The following is a 13,468-nucleotide window of genomic DNA, read 5'->3' as shown; positions in this document are numbered from 1 at the left end:
GGTGCGCAACATCGGCGCGCACCAAGGAGGGCTCCGAAGTGTGCTCCAAGGTGCGCACGATGGCGTGCACCTCTGGTGCGCACGATTCGGAGCTCGGTTTGACCGGGGTGCGCACACCTTGGCTGGGTTGCGCACCTTTTGTGCGCTCCAAGGTGCGCACGAAGTCGGAGCTCGGTTTGCCCCGGGTGCGCACCTTCGCCAGGGTGCGCACCTTGATGCGCACGCCTTGGCTGGGCTGCGCACCTTGGTGGGCGCCATGGTGCGCACCTTTCGTGCGCTCCAAGGTGCGCACGAAGTCGGAGCTCGGTTTGCCCCGGGTGCGCACCTTGGTGGGCGCCATGGTGCACTCCGAGGTGCCCAAGATTGGTGCGCACCAAGGAGCGCTCCGAAGTGCGCTCCAAGGTGCGCGCGAAGTCGAAAGTTGGGTTAATTGTCCGGTTTGCCTCGGGTGCGCACCTTGCGTGCACCTTCGCCAGGGTGGGCGCCTTGGTGCGCACACCTTGGCTGGGCTGCGCACACCTTGGCACCCGCGTTTCCTTCATTTTAAATTTTTTTTTTTTACAATCTCTCAAGTGGGAAATTCTATAATCTCAACTTTTTTTGCCTTTTCAGGAAACTTTTGAATGGAGCGCATCATTGGTGCGCTCCGAAGTGTGCTCCAAAGCTCTCTCCAGCTGCGTGCACCTGCCCCGGCCGCGCACCCGGCCCCGCCCAGCTTCGCTCACCTGTCCCGGGCGTCTGGTGCGGAACCTTAGAGTAAGAAACATCACCGTGCACCTTGGCCAACGTGCGCGACTCGACCGAGCGCGCACTGGCCGAGGTGCACACCGATTTCACCTGGGTGCGCGCGCAGCACCTCGGGCGCACCGGGGTGCGCGCACAACGCCCGGGTTGCACCGTGGCCTGTGTGCTCGGGGTGCCTCGGGTGCGCGCTCGGTGTCGCCCCCTGCGCGCGCGGTAGTGCGGGCAGCGCACCCCGGCCCGGCCCGGCCCCGACGAGAACGCAAACGGGCAAAAGGTTTATTCAAATAGCATTGCGACGCCCGGCGAAAAACTAAAAAAGGGTGCAACACCGGGACTTCCCGGGAGGTCACCCATCCCAGTACTACTCCGGCCCAAGCGCGCTTAACTGCGGAGTTCTGATGGGATCCGGTGCACTAATGCTGGTATGATCGCACCCGTTATGAGCTTGTCGCAGTGTGTACTTAGCAAACCGCGACCCACGTGCGAATCCACCCCGGCCACCCACCCCCGTCGAGGTGCACACCCTCCCTCGCGAAGTGCGCCCCGTTCGCCAAGTGTGAGCCCTGCCCGGGTGCGCGCACCTTGCTAGGGCGTCGGGTGTGCACCCGGCCCGGCCTACGTGCGTGCACCTGGAGGGGGCGTCGTGTGCGTGCAGTGTCCCGTCTGCAACGCGGTGCCCACACACCACCTCGGGCGCAACGACCTGCGCTCACATGTGGGCCGAGTGCACCTTGGTGCATGTTCGGGGCGCCTCGGGTGCACGCTCGATCTTGCCCCGGTGCACCAAGGCGCTCGGTTTGCCCCGGGTGCGCACTTGGTGCAAGGTGGGCACCCAAAATAGGGATCAAGCACCAAAACACAAGTTTCGGGATGCAAAATGGGACCCAAGGACCACAAATGCGTTCCAAGACCCATGATGGGTCCACGAGAACAAAAATGTGTTCCGAGACTTAATAAACAAATATTGGGTTTTAGGAGAAGAAACATGCTCTGATGCCCAAAACGAGAATCGACCCCGAAAAGGCCACAGGCCAAAAGTGGGATGCGAGACAAAAAAAAATGGGACCCGAGGACCAAAATTGGGTTCCCAGGTCGAAGACAGGGCAACCGGACAAGAAACGACCTCTAAGGCTCGAAATGAGTCCCGACGACTAAAACTTGACAAGAAGCACCCATCAGGCACCCAACTCGACACCCATGGGATGCCGACCCACCCGGGCTTCCACCTAGCACACCTTGGCACCCACCCACCCTCGCACCCAACCTCGCACCCAACTTAGCACCTTTGAACCCACATTGGCACTCACCCTGACCCTGGCACCTTGGAACCCACATTGGCACTCACCTTGACCCTGGCACCCACCTTTGCACTCACCTTGGGACCCACCCTGGCTCCCACCTCGGCACCCACCCAGACACCCACCTTGGTTCCTTGGCACCCACCTTGGATCCTTGGCACCCACCCCGACACCCACCTTGGCACGCAACTTGGCTACTTGCCACCCACCTTGGCTCCTTGACGCCCACCCCGACAACCACCCCGTGACCTACCCTGGCTAGGGTTGGTGCACACCCACCCTGGTGCCCACCTTGGCACCCACCCTATGACCCACCTTGGCACGCACCTTAGTACCCACCCCGTTACCCACCCTAGGACCCACCCCGTGACCCACCTTGGCCAGGGTGGGTGCACCCACCCTGGTGCCCACCTTGGCACCCACCCATCCTAGCACCCAGCCTGTGACCGGGCTTGGAACCCAACCTTGCACCCGCACCCGTCTTGGCCAGTGTGGGTGCGCACCCATCCTGGCACCCACGTTGTGACACACCCTTTAACCCACGCACCCTAGCACCCACGTTGGCACCCACCTTGGAACCCAACCTAGCAACTTGGCACCCACCCCGTGACCCACCTTGGCATCCACCATAGCAGTCGCCGACTTGGCACCCACCTCGGCACCCACCTTGACACTTGTGGACCCACCTTGCCACTCACCCTAGCATCGACCCATCCTAGCACCCACCCTGGCACCTTTGCACCCTAGCACTCACCCATCCTAGCACCTAACCTGTGACCCACCTTGACACTCACCCTCGCACCCACCTTGGAACCCAACCTAGCACCCACCCACCCTGACACCAACCCTAGCACCTACCCACCCTTGCACCCACCCTGTGACCCATCTTGGCACCCACCCATCCTACCACTCAACCTATCACCCACCTTCTCACCCACCTTGGCATCCACCTTAGCACCCACCCACACTGGCACCTTGGCACCCACCTCGGGCAAGGTGGGTGCACACCCACCCTGGCACCCAATTTAGAACCCACCGAGCATGTTACCCACCTTGGCACCCACATTGCAGCCCACCCTAGTACCCACCCTATGACCCACATTGGCATCCACACCCTAGCACCCAGGCACCTCGACACCCGCCTTGACACCCACCCTAGCACTGAACCTGTGACCCACCTTGGAACTCACCCTAGAACCCACCCACCCTGTGAACCACCTTGGCATCCACCTTAGCACCCACCCACCTTGGCACCCACTCTAGCACTCACCCATCCTAACACCCAACTTGTTACCCACCTTGGCACCCGCCCTCGCGTCCACCTTGAAACCCACCCTAGCACCCACCCACGCAGGAGCCCACCTTGGCACCCAACCTAACACCCACGCATCCTGGCACCCAACTTGTGACCCACCTTGGAACCCACCCTAGTACCCACCTTTGAACCCACTATATCACCAACCCACCTTGGCACCCACCCTATGACCCTCTTTGGAATCCACCCTAGCACGCACCCACCCTGGCACCCACCATGGAGCGCACCCTAGCACCCACCCACCTCGGCACGCACCTCAACACCCACCTTGGTGTGCGCACTGCGCCAACCTCTCAAAGACCCTATGTGGTGCGCTCCAAAGTGTACACCTTTGGTGCGCTCCAAGGTGCGCACCTTTGGTGCACACCGAGGTGCACACCAAAGTGTGCACCGAGGTGAGCACCAAAGTGCACTCCAGGGTGCACACCAAGGCGTGCACCTTTGGTGCGGTCAATGCAAACGAATTCGGAAGTTGGGGTCGATGTCCTAATCGCTGCTGCAGACTACACGTATGAGAATCGGACAAATAGCTTTATATAGGGGAGGTGTTGCGTTTGATGGGTCGACTCCCCTGGTTGTGTGCACTGCACCAACTTCAAAGACCCTGTCTTGTTTAAGAAGTCAAAAGTTGGGGTGGATGTCCTAATCATTGCTGCAGTCTACGCATGTATGAGAATCAGACAAATAGCTTATATAGGGGAGGTGTTGCATTCGGTGGGTTGACTCCCCTGGTTGTGCGCACTGCGCCAACCTCAAAGACCCCGCATAGCAGAAGAAGTCGGAAGTCGGATTTTGGTGAGCACCAAGGCGTGCACCTTTGGTGCGGTCAACGCAGACGAATTCAGAAGTTGGGGTGGATGTCCTAATCGTTGTTGCAGGCTACACATGTATGAGAATCAGACAAATAGCTTATATAGGGGAGGTGTTGGGTTTGATGGGTCAACTCCCTTGGTTGTGCGCATTACGCCAACCTCAAAGACCTTGTTTTCGTTAAGAAGTCAAAAGTTGGGGTCAATGTCCTAATGGCTCCTGCAGGCTACACATGTATGAGAATCGGACAAATAGCTTATATAGGGGAGGTGTTGGGTTTGATGGGTCGACTCCCCTGGTTGTGCGCATTACGTCAACCTCAAAGACCTTGTTTTCGTTAAGAAGTCAAAAGTTGGGGTCGATGTCCTAATTGCTCCTGTAGACTACACATGTATGAGAATCAGACAAATAGCTTATATAGGGGAGGTGTTGGGTTTGATGGGTTGACTCCCCTAGTTGTTCGCATTACACCAACCTCAAAGACCTTGTTTTCGTTTAGAAGCCGAAAGTTGGGGTCGATGTCCTAATTGCTCCTGCAGGCTACGCATGTATGAGAATCAGACAAATAGCTTATATAGGGGAGGTGTTGGGTTTGATGGGTCGACTCCCCTGGTTGTGCGCATTGCGCCAACCTCAAAGACCCTGCATTGCGGATGAAGTCGAAAGTCAGAGTTTGGTGTGCTACAAGGTGTGGTCGAAGGTGCTCACCTAGGTGTGCACCTTTGGAGCACAGGAAAAGTGCCCTCCAAAAGTGCGCACCTTTGGAGTGCACAAAAGTGCCCTCCAAAAGTGCGCACCTTTGGAGCGCAGAAAAGTGCCCTCCAAAAAGTGCCCTCCAAAAGTGCGCACCTTTGGAGCGCAGAAAAGTGCCCTCCAAAAAGTGCCCTCCAAAAGTGCGCACCTTTGGAGCGCAGAAAAGTGCCCTCCAAAAAGTGCCCTCCAAAAGTGCGCACCTTTGGAGCGCAGAAAAGTGCCCTCCAAAAAGTGCCCTCCAAAAGTGCGCACCTTTGGAGCGCAGAAAAGTGCCCTCCAAAAAGTGCCCTCCAAAAGTGCGCACCTTTGGAGCGCAGAAAAGTGCCCTCCAAAAAGTGCCCTCCAAAAGTGCGCACCTTTGGAGCGCAGAAAAGTGCCCTCCAAAAAGTGCCCTCCAAAAGTGCGCACCTTTGGAGCGCAGAAAAGTGCCCTCCAAAAAGTGCCCTCCAAAAGTGCGCACCTTTGGAGCGCAGAAAAGTGCCCTCCAAAAAGTGCCCTCCAAAAGTGCGCACCTTTGGAGCGCAGAAAAGTGCCCTCCAAAAAGTGCCCTCCAAAAGTGCGCACCTTTGGAGCGCAGAAAAGTGCCCTCCAAAAGTGCGCACTTTTGGTGCGCACCAAGGCGCTGGTTCGGTCGTTGCAGGCGAGTTCGGAAGTTGGGGTCGATGTCCTGAGCGGAGGTGCAAACTACACAGGTGTCGGAATCGGACAAATAGCTTATATAGGGGAGGTGTATGCTTCGATGGGTCGACTCCCCAGGTTGAGCGCACCGCGCCAACCTCAAAGACCCTACGGTATGGATGAAGTCGGAAGTTGGGTCCGATGACCGATTCGATTAGTAGGTATGCTCATGAGGTCGGAATTTGGGTCCGATGACCTGCCATGTGCAGGAAGGCGAATGTTGACACTGTGCGTTGCAAGGTGCACACCAAGGCGCTGGTGCGGTCTTTTTAGTCGAGTTCGGAAGTTGGGGTCGATGTCCTGATCGGAGGTGCAAGCTACACAGGTGTGGGAATCGGACAAATAGCTTATATAGGGGAGGTGTATGCTTCGTTGGGTCGACTCCCCGGGTTGAGCGCACCGCGCCAACCTCAAAGACCCTACGGTATGGATGAAGTCGGAAGTTGGGTCCGATGACCGATTCGATATGTAGGCATACTCGCGAGGTCGGAATTTGGGTCCGATGACCTGCCACGTGCAGGAAGGCGAATGTTGGCACTGTGCGTTGCAAGGTGCGCACCAAGGCGCTGGTTCGGTCGTTGGAGGCGAGTTCGGAAGTTGGGGTCGATGTCTTGATCGGAGGTGCAAACTACACAGGTGTGGGAATCGGACAAATAGCTTATATAGGGGAGGTGTATGCTTCGTTGGGTCGACTCCCCGGGTTGAGCGCACCGCGCCAACCTCAAAGACCCTACGGTATGGATGAAGTCGGAAGTTGGGTCCGATGACCGATTCGATATGTAGGCATACTCGCGAGGTCGGAATTTGGGTCCGATGACCTGCCATGTGCAGGAAGGCGAATGTTGGGACTGTGCGTCGCAAGGTGCGCACCAAGGCGCTGGTGCCGTCGTTGCAGTCGAGTTCGGAAGTTGGGGTCGATGTCCTGGTCAGAGGTGCAAACTACACAGGTGTGGGAATCGGACAAATAGCTTATATAGGGGAGGTGTATGCTTCGATGGGTCGACTCCCTGGGTTGAGCGCACCGCGCCAACCTCAAAGACCCTACAGTATGGATGAAGTCGGAAGTTGGGTCCGATGACCGATTCGATACGTAGGCATATTGGCGAGGTCTGAATTTGTGTCCGATGACCTGCCATGCGCAGGAAGGCGGAATTTGGGTCCGATGACCGAGTTGATGGCGTGCCATGCGCAGAAAGGCGGAATTTGGGTCCGATGACCGAGTTGATGTTGATGGCCCGCCATGCACAGGAAGGCGGAATTTGGGTCCGATGACCGATTTGAAGGCGTGCCATACGCAAAAAGGCGGAGTTTGGGTCCGATGACCGAGTTGATATTGATGGCCCGCCATGCGCAGGAAGGCGGAATTTGGGTCCGATGACCTGACATACGCATGGAGTCCGACTCGGGGGCCGATGTTCGATTCGATGACTTGCATTGTGGGTAAAGTCGGAAGTTGTGGTCTTTGACCCGATTCGATGACCAGACTTCGGCTGCTTGAGAATCGGACAAATAACTTATATAGGGGAGGTAGTGTTCTCGAGCATCCTCCCCCCGTGCCCGTTTATGTCGATTGATGCTGGTGCTCGACTGGTTGGAGCGCTCGGATGCAAAAATCTTGCACCAGGATTTATCGATTGTGATGGACACGGCAAGTCTCCTGATTGCTATGCAGGAGCTCATCGTGAATCTCTATGCGGCCTTGGTATGGACTCGACCTGCGGAATGGTTCGGCAATGGTAGTCGCTCCAACACGTCCTTGCAATGGCCACAGAGGTGATTCGACTAGAGCTCCAGTCTAGCTTTTGGGTTGCTTGGCGGACTGGTATAGCCGCGATCGAGTTCCGGCCATGAACGTTTTAGATAGCTCTTGGGCTTTCTGGGACGGAAGTCGGAAGTTTGGGCTGTTGTCCGATTTGATGACCATTCTTCGGATGTGTGAGAATCGGACAAATAACTTATATAGGGGACTGTGTTGTCTCACGCAGCCCCCTCCGTGCCCCTCTATCTCGACCGATGTTGGTGCTTGAAAGGGTTGGGATCGCTCGGATTTATAAACGTGCACCACCATTTGTCGAGTGTGAGGGACGCGGCAGGTCTCCTAAATGCTATGCGGGCGCTCTCTGAGAATCTCTATCCGGCCTCGACACAGACTAGTCTTGCTGAATGGTTTGGCACTGGTAGTCGATCCAACACGTCGTTGTTGTGGCCGCCTAGGCGATTCGATTCGAGCCCCCGTCTAGCTTTTGGGTTGCTTGGCGGATTTTGCCCTATCCGCAAGTGAGCTCGGTCCCTAAACGTTCGAGAAACCCGATTGCTATGCGCCGACTCTCTTTCTTGCGAGCCTCCATCTAGCTTTTGGGTCTCTACGGAACGGAAGTCGGAATCTGGGACCGTTGTTTGATTCGACGAGGCAGACTACGGTTGTGCGAGAATCGGACAAATAACTTATATAGGGGAGGTGTTGACTGGAGCATTCTCCCCCGTGCCCCTCTAACTCGACCAATGCTGGCGCTCGAACGGTGGTAGCGCTCGGATTTTCATTGAGCGCCAGCATTGGTCGATTTAGAGGGGCATGCGAGATTCCCGAATGCTATGCGAGGGCTCTAACGGAAATGTCTATTGGTTTCGGTATGGATGCAATTGCGAGTGGTTCGGCAAAGGTAGTCGTTCCGATGCGTCCATGTCGTGGCCAAATCGATAATTCGATTTGAGCCCTCGTATAGCATTTGGGTCTCTCGATGTGATTCCGCATTCCAGTCCCTTTGGGCACTGCTTGAGCCGCATCCCAGGGGGTTCCCTTCCCAATAATCTGCCTCGCAACCCGATTGCTATGCGGTGAGGCTCCTCGGCCGCCTCGGAACTATCTGTGTATCAGACGCATCGCGGGATAAGGGGTTGGCAACGGTAGTCGCCCCAAGCGCGTCCGATGCTTGGACCATTCCGAGGCGGCCCTGAAGCCTCTTCCGTCTAGCCGTTGGGTCCTTCTCGCCGCATCCCTCGCCTCGCACCCCGATTGCTATGCGGTGAGGCTCCTCGGCCGCCTCGGAACTATCTGTGTATCGGACGCGTCGCGGGATAAGGGGTTGTCACTGGTAGTCGCCCCAAGCGCGTCCGATGCTTGGACCATTCCGAGGCGGCCCTGAAGCCTCTTCCGTCTAGCCGTTGGGTCCTTCTCGCCGCATCCCTCGCCTCGCACCCCGATTGCTATGCGGTGAGGCTCCTCGGCCGCCTCGGAACTATCTGTGTATCGGACGCGTCGCGGGATAAGGGGTTGTCATTGGTAGTCGCCCCAAGCGCGTCCGATGCTTGGACCATTCCGAGGCGGCCCTGAAGCCTCTTCCGTCTAGCCGTTGGGTCCTTCTCGCCGCATCCCTCGCCTCGCACCCCGATTGCTATGCGGTGAGGCTCCTCGGCCGCCTCGGAACTATCTGTGTATCGGACGCGTCGCGGGATAAGGGGTTGTCACTGGTAGTCGCCCCAAGCGCGTCCGATGCTTGGACCATTCCGAGGCGGCCCTGAAGCCTCTTCCGTCTAGCCGTTGGGTCCTTCTCGCCGCATCCCTCGCCTCGCACCCCGATTGCTATGCGGTGAGGCTCCTCGGCCGCCTCGGAACTATCTGTGTATCGGACGCGTCGCGGGATAAGGGGTTGTCACTGGTAGTCGCCCCAAGCGCGTTCGATGCTTGGACCATTCCGAGGCGGCCCTGAAGCCTCTTCCGTCTAGCCGTTGGGTCCTTCTCGCCGCATCCCTCGCCTCGCACCCCGATTGCTATGCGGTGAGGCTCCTCGGCCGCCTTGGAACTATCTGTGTATCGGACGCGTCGCGGGATAAGGGGTTGTCACTGGTAGTCGCCCCAAGCGCGTCCGATGCTTGGACCATTCCGAGGCGGACCCGAAGCCTCTTCCGTCTAGCCGTTGGGTCCTTCTCGCCGCATCCTTCGCCTCGCACCCCGATTGCTATGCGGTGAGGCTCCTCGGCCGCCTCGGAACTATCTGTGTATCGGACGCGTCGCGGGATAAGGGGTTGTCACTGGTAGTCGCCCCAAGCGCGTCCGATGCTTGGACCATTCCGAGGCGGACCCGAAGCCTCTTCCGTCTAGCCGTTGGGTCCTTCTCGCCGCATCCCTCGCCTCGCACCCCGATTGCTATGCGGTGAGGCTCCTCGGCCGCCTTGGAACTATCTGTGTATCGGACGCGTCGCGGGATAAGGGGTTGTCACTGGTAGTCGCCCCAAGCGCGTCCGATGCTTGGACCATTCCGAGGCGGACCCGAAGCCTCTTCCGTCTAGCCGTTGGGTCCTTCTCGCCGCATCCCTCGCCTCGCACCCCGATTGCTATGCGGTGAGGCTCCTCGGCCGCCTTGGAACTATCTGTGTATCGGACGCGTCGCGGGATAAGGGGTTGTCACTGGTAGTCGCCCCAAGCGCGTCCGATGCTTGGACCATTCCGAGGCGGACCCGAAGCCTCTTCCGTCTAGCCGTTGGGTCCTTCTCGCCGCATCCCTCGCCTCGCACCCCGATTGCTATGCGGTGAGGCTCCTCGGCCGCCTTGGAACTATCTGTGTATCGGACGCGTCGCGGGATAAGGGGTTGTCACTGGTAGTCGCCCCAAGCGCGTCCGATGCTTGGACCATTCCGAGGCGGCCCCGAAGCCTCTTCCGTCTAGCCGTTGGGTCCTTCTCGCCGCATCCCTCGCCTCGCACCCCGATTGCTATGCGGTGAGGCTCCTCGGCCGCCTTGGAACTATCTGTGTATCGGACGCGTCGCGGGATAAGGGGTTGTCACTGGTAGTCGCCCCAAGCGCGTCCGATGCTTGGACCATTCCGAGGCGGCCCCGAAGCCTCTTCCGTGTAGCCGTTGGGTCCTTCTCGCCGCATCCCTCGCCTCGCACCCCGATTGCTATGCGGTGAGGCTCCTCGGCCGCCTTGGAACTATCTGTGTATCGGACGCGTCGCGGGATAAGGGGTTGTCACTGGTAGTCGCCCCAAGCGCGTCCGATGCTTGGACCATTCCGAGGCGGACCTGAAGCCTCTTCCCTCTAGCCGTTGGGGCTTTCTCGCCGCATCCCTCGCCTCGCACCCTGATTGCTATGCTGTGAGGCTCCTCGGCCGCCTTGGAACTATCTGTGTATCGGACGCATCGCGGGATAAGGGGTTGGCAGTGGTAGTCGCCCCAAGCGCATCCGATGCTTGGACCATTCCGAGGCGGCCCTGCAGCCTCTTCCGTCTAGCCGTTGGGGCCATCTCGCCGCATCCCCCACCTCGCACCACGATTGCTATGCGGTGAGGCTCCTTGGCCGCCTCGGAACTATCTGTGTATCGGACGCATCGCGGGATAAGGGGTTGTCACTGGTAGTCGCCCCAAGCGCGTCCGATGCTTGGACTATTCCGAGGCGGCCCTGCAGCCTCTTCCGTCTAGCCGTTGGGGCCATCTCGCTGCATCCCCCACCTCCTCGGCCGCCTCGGAACTATCTGTGTATCGGACGCATCGCGGGATAAGGGGTTGGCAGTGGTAGTCGCCCCAAGCGCGTCCGATGCTTGGACTATTCCGAGGCAGCCCTGCAGCCTCTTCCGTCTAGCCTTTGGGGCCATCTCGCCGCATCCCTCGCCTCGCACCCCGATTGCTATGCGGTGAGGCTCCTCGGCCGCCTGGGAACTATCTTCGTATCGGACGCATCGCGGGATAAGGGGTTGTCACTGGTAGTCGCCCCAAGCGCGTCCGATGCTTGGACTATTCCGAGGCGGCCCTGTGGCCTCTTCCGTCTAGCCGTTGGGGCCATCTCGCCGCATCCCCCACCTCGCACCCCGATTGCTATGCGGTGAGGCTCTTCGGCCGCCTTGGAACTATCTTCGTATCGGACGCATCGCGGGATAAGGGGTTGTCACTGGTAGTGGCCCCAAGCGCGTCCGATGCTTGGACTATTCCGAGGCGGCCCTGCAGCCTCTTCCGTCTAGCCGTTGGGGCCATCTCGCCGCATCCCCCACCTCGCACCCCGATTGCTATGCGGTGAGGCTCCTCGGCCGCCTTGGAACTATCTTCGTATCGGACGCATCGCGGGATAAGGGGTTGTCACTGGTAGTCGCCCCAAGCGCGTCCGATGCTTGGACTATTCCGACGCGGCCCTGTGGCCTCTTCCGTCTAGCCGTTGGGGCCATCTCGCCGCATCCCCCACCTCGCACCCCGATTGCTATGCGGTGAGGCTCCTCGGCCGCCTTGGAACCATCTTCGTATCGGACGCATCGCGGGATAGGGGGCTGTCACTGGTAGTCGCCCCAAGCGTGTCCGATGCTTGGACCATTCCTAGGCGGCCCTGAAGCCTCTTCCGTCTAGCCGTTGGGGCCTTCCCGCCCCATCCCTCGCCTCGCACCCCCGATTGCTATGCGGTGAGGCTCCTCGGCCGCCTTGGAACCATCTGTGTATCGGACGCATCGCGGGATAAGGGGTTGGCACTGGCAGTCGCCCCAAGCGCGTCCGATGCTTGGACCATTCCGAGGTGGCCCTGAAGCCTCTTCCGTCTAGCCGTTGGGGCCTTCCCGCCCCATCCCTCGCCTCGCACCCCGATTGATATGCGGTGAGGCTCCTCGGCCGCCTTGGAACTATCTGTGTATCGGACGCATCGCGGGATAAGGGGTTGGCACTGGTAGTCGTCCCAATCGCATCCGATGCTTGGACCATTCCGAGGCGGCCCTGCAGCCTCTTCCGTTTAGCCGTCGGGGCCTTCCCGCCGCATCCCTCGCCTCGCATCCCGATTCCTATGCGGTGAGTCTTCTCGGCCGCCGCGGAACTATACCTGTTATTGCTACTGCATCCTTCGGCTGGTAACCTCCTCTGCCGCCTTGGAACGTTCTCTTTGTCGGACGCGTCGCGGGATAAGGGGTTGGCACTGGTAGTCGCCCCAAGCGCGCCCGATGCATAGACCGCTCCGAGTCGACCTTGCTTTCAGCCTCTCACATGCATAGACCTCTCTGAGTCGACCCTGCAGCCTCTCACGTTTAGCCTTTGGAATCTCGCCTCACAACATGATTGCTATCCTTGATGCATCCCTTGCCTCGAGCCCTGATTGCTTTCTTGGCTGCATCCCTCCTCTCCTCACAGCCCGGTTGTCATCACTGCTTCATCCGTCGCTTCATGCATTCTGGCTGCTGGGCCCTTCCCACCGCACACCTCGATTGCTATCTCTTCTGCATCACACACCCCGATTGCTATCTCTGCTACATCCCTCGGCTCTCACTTCTGCATCCTTCGCCTCACACCTCGATTGCTATCAATGCTGCATCCGTAACCTCACACCCCGATTGCTATGCGGGGAGGCTCCTTGGCCGCCTTGGAAATTTCTGTGTGTCGGACGCACCGCGGGATAAGGGGTTGGCACTGGTAGTCGCCCCAAGTGCGCCCGATTCTTAGACCGCTTCGAGGTGACCTCGTAGCCTCTTTCGTCCAGGCTTCCTGCCTTCAACGCCCTTTTTACACCTCGATTGCTATGCGCGGGCTCGTTGGCGTCTATCACCTCTCTGCGAAGAGTGGCACGATGATTGTTGGGGTAAATCGTAGCAGTCCGATCTCTGGCCTTGGGCCATTGTGAGGGCTGATCGATTTCCTGTGCGCATCTCGTGTTCGCCCAGTAACAGACTCGACGACTTGTAATCGGTCTTGTTCCCGATTGTTCCTGGAGGTAGTCTTCGGAACTCTTGGATTTGACCTGTCACTCGAACTGTCCTCTTCCGAGGATGCTTGTGTGTGTGTGCTTGTGCCATTTCCTTGGCGGTATTAACGAGATATTAAAGAGCGGAGTGAGCGCCTCGCCCAGCTATGTTTGGGGCTCTCACTCCCTTACCCGGTGTGCGACCGCTTTGCACGTAGGTTGCGGAGCATC

At 58.8% G+C, this 13,468-nt stretch overlaps 1 non-coding gene across 1 annotated transcript; it reads right to left on the bottom strand.

Moving 5' to 3' along the window:
* Window positions 1-1,061: 1,061 nt before the first annotated feature.
* On the bottom strand, window positions 1,062-1,180 carry LOC131864427 (5S ribosomal RNA). The gene has a single exon (XR_009363234.1). It is a non-coding gene; the product is annotated as a 5S ribosomal RNA (ribosomal RNA).
* Window positions 1,181-13,468: the final 12,288 nt, after the last annotated feature.

Source organism: Cryptomeria japonica, unplaced genomic scaffold (assembly GCF_030272615.1).
Source record: "Cryptomeria japonica unplaced genomic scaffold, Sugi_1.0 HiC_scaffold_85, whole genome shotgun sequence".
In the NCBI taxonomy this organism is placed as follows: domain Eukaryota; kingdom Viridiplantae; phylum Streptophyta; class Pinopsida; order Cupressales; family Cupressaceae; genus Cryptomeria; species Cryptomeria japonica.
This window is presented reverse-complemented; position numbering and strand designations above follow the sequence as displayed.